Source organism: Prionailurus bengalensis, chromosome A1 (genome assembly GCF_016509475.1).
Source record: "Prionailurus bengalensis isolate Pbe53 chromosome A1, Fcat_Pben_1.1_paternal_pri, whole genome shotgun sequence".
Taxonomy (NCBI): domain Eukaryota; kingdom Metazoa; phylum Chordata; class Mammalia; order Carnivora; family Felidae; genus Prionailurus; species Prionailurus bengalensis.
Window position 1 is genome coordinate 126,907,323 of NC_057343.1, and position 3,412 is coordinate 126,910,734.

At 40.1% G+C, this 3,412-nt stretch overlaps 1 long non-coding RNA gene across 1 annotated transcript; it reads left to right on the top strand.

Moving 5' to 3' along the window:
- Positions 1-332: 332 nt before the first annotated feature.
- LOC122473956 lies at positions 333-2,288 on the top strand. Its single transcript, XR_006294752.1, has 2 exons — positions 333-400; positions 1,740-2,288. It is a non-coding gene; the product is annotated as an uncharacterized LOC122473956 (long non-coding RNA).
- The last annotated feature ends 1,124 nt before the right edge of the window (positions 2,289-3,412 follow it).

Below are 3,412 nucleotides of genomic sequence, written 5' to 3' on the forward strand. Positions count from 1 at the left end.
GTGTTATAGGCTTTTCCCTTCTTTGCCCAATTGAGTTATTTCAATGTGATTATAGCCACTGATCCCTTCCAGGCTGGGTAATCAGGTTCTTTACCATCACGGGCAAGTTGTGTTTTGTTATGTTAGTAAGTGACTGAAGGCTGTTCACAGGGCAGGGTGGAATCAGGGTTAGCTCAGTTTTCCTACTCCTTAAATGTCAGTGCTTGCCATCTTCATTAAGTATCATGAGAAAATATCTTAATACACACCAACAATCAACAGAACCACTGGATTCTATTCCTGAAGTTGATAGAGTTTGGACAAGTCACAATCTCTGCATTATGACTTCATCCCTTTTAAAGTAGAATTCTATCATTGCAGTTCCCCTCCTGTCACTAGGGATGCAGTAAAGATAAATGAGGTGATCTATGCTGAATGTGTGGAAGTCCTTGAAAGAGGCTGTATCAACTGGTGGTGATTATTTCCTTGTTGTTGTCATTGTCTCCCTTGCCCTTCTCCATTAGCGGTCAATATTGTGCTCTAATGGACTGGTGTGGGAGCGAAGCTCTGACAGTCAGTGAGGTTTACACAAGGAGTCAAAAAGCAACAGGATTAGATGGACCAATTCAGTCCATAGAAATCAGAAGGGGTGGGGGGGGGCTTCTTTCTGAGAGACGACATCAACCAATTATGAGCAGGTGTCACAGTATAATTTTAAAGCCATATTTAACATTTTCTTCCCCTTATCTCCCTCCACCAGGCATCTTCCGTTCCCTTTCACCTTTAATGTCAGGGCACAGTCATGATGAGCTAGGGGTAAATTCAGTAGCAGGGAGGACTTTGAGGTCACACCTATATTTTAAGGGCATAATATTTTAGTCAGCGCTAGCCCACCACTGGGTGGAGTCAGCATCTTCCCATGAGGATGAGATGCAAAGAGGCCTACATGTGGTTCTCTCCCCCACAATCAACCCTACACATTCCAAAATTATATTTTACAGTCACTCTTAGACATAAAGCCATATTTCCAGGAAGTCTATGAATATATAAACTCATTAAATTAAAGGACATAAGTGGATAGTTGATGTAGTTCCTAGCACATGGTTGATTAACATGAACCCCTTCCCTTACTCTCCTTCACTAGCAATCAGTATCATGTCTGATGGACTTATGTATTAGGACCTGGTAAAAAGAACTTAGTGTGGGTGTGGATGAAAAGTAGGGAGAGTCAGGCAATGCAGAAGGTAATGAAGAGGTCTCCAGAGGAGGCATTAAATATGAAACTCGGGGCTTTAGGGAGTTTTCATGAGAACTTCGAGGGAACTAGAGCTTAGGGACCTGAGCACTACAATGTGGGCAATCTTCAGGTGTTATGATCATGCTGTACTTCTAGAGAAGGATCATTGCTTTTCAGTGATCTAGTCTTTCAGTGTCTTTGAGGTCAGTGGAAGATAAAAAGAGAATTGATGAGCTGAAATGACAAGGTTTTGATACAGTCAATTGGGTAGGGTAGACTTGTTCTTAAGGGACCTTGGAGAACATTGTCTCAAATTTTTTCTAGGGAGAGCAGAAGTGGGAGACTTCACCATTAAATCATAGGGACAGACTCTTATTCCACAATAAAATTTGCAAACAATTTCTCATAAATCTCTGCCAAAGGGTAGCACTTAGCATTTCTCTTTAGACACTGGAAATCTATCAGTGACTTAGGCACCTCTTACTCTGGAACTCATGTTCTCTTCCCCTGCATTTTTTCATAGCACAATATGCATGAATGTGACCTCTGGGACAGATTCAGTCATCACAGAGTCAGCATCTACTTTGGGTTCATCATCTGTTTCTTGTGCCACGTATGGGATCTTGTTATCTCCCACACCAACCCTTTGAAGTATGGATTATTACCATCCATTCATGGATGAAGAAATTGAAGATCAAAGGATATAAATGACAAACTTAGCACCCTACAGGAATATGTGGTGGAGACCGTCTATAGGAACCAAGATCTTTCACAAGTTTATTTTCTACACAGGAGCCGCTTTCTATCAAATGTTCTGTAAAGAAGGTCACTGGGATTAAGAGTGAGAGAAGGCTCCTGAAGCTAAAAGGATGATCCTCTACTATGATCCTCTACTACTCTCTGTTTTATAGTCTTGTTTTTTTAATAGAGTTGGAAAGAAAAGTAAAGTTTCTCTCTTTCTTAGGTAAAAATGACCAGAAATGTGCAAGGGAAGAAATGGTTACAGCTTAGCTAGGTTGACCCAATAAAATGGCTATAATACTTTTAAAATAAAATATTTATACCCCATCAATAAAAATGTATATCTTTCTCTCTTTTTCTAAAAAAAATGTTGATTTATTTATTTTGAGAGAGAGAGAAAGAACACATGGGGGAGAGGCAGAGAGAAAACGAGAGAGAGAGAGAATCCCAAGCAGGCTCCATACTCTCAGCGCAGAGCCCGACACAGGGCTCAAATTCACACATCATGAGATCATGACCTGAGCTGAAATCGAGTCAGATACTTAACTGACTAAGCCACCCAGATGCCCCATTTTCCCTCTTTTTTTAAGACAATAATTTAGAATGGATGGTAACTTCAACTGGAGTAAAATCATTTTTGCTACTTTTGGTTTTTTTTAATTCATCTCCATAGAATATTAACAGTTTTGGGGCACCTGAGTGGCTCAGTCGGTTGAGCAGCCGACTTCGGCTCAGGTCATGATCTCGCAGTCCGTGAGTTCGAGCCCCGCGTCGGGCTCTGTGCTGACAGCTCAGAGCCTGGAGCTTGTTTCAGATTCTGTGTCTCCATCTCTCTGACCCTCCCCCGTTCATGCTCTGTCTCTCTCTGTCTCAAAAATAAATAAACGTTAAAAAAAATTTAAAAAAACAGTTTTAAATTACAGAGGTCATGAACTCCAGTGTATCCATTTTTCAGCAAGGAAGCTGAGTGCAGATATGCCATATGAGTTACCCAGGAGAGGAGTTATGAATGTCTAATAGCTAAGCTGAAAATCCGGGTCTGTTCCTTCCCAGACTTCTCATCTCCTCTCTGCCAATCTACTTCATCACTTCCTTCAGATTTGAATACACTTCTGTTTAAGGAGTTCTTTCCTAACTAATTCTTATCAATGACCACTATCTTATCCAATATTGCTTCAACATTTAGGCATTACAGATATACTATAAATTCTAAAACCAGATGTCAAACAGATCTATTTCATTAGGTAGCTCCGCGTTTTAGAAGCTTAAGTGTTGTTCCTCCCAACTAAACATCAAGTCTTTCAAGTCTACAAGTACTTTGTAATAATAGCTCCATTTTATTTGGCGAAAGGGCATGCTAACAGAATTCTATATAGTGAATGGGAAAATGAAAATTTACCATTAGAAAATTTTTCCAGGTTTAAGATGTGAATACTAAAGCATTTTCCCCTACAA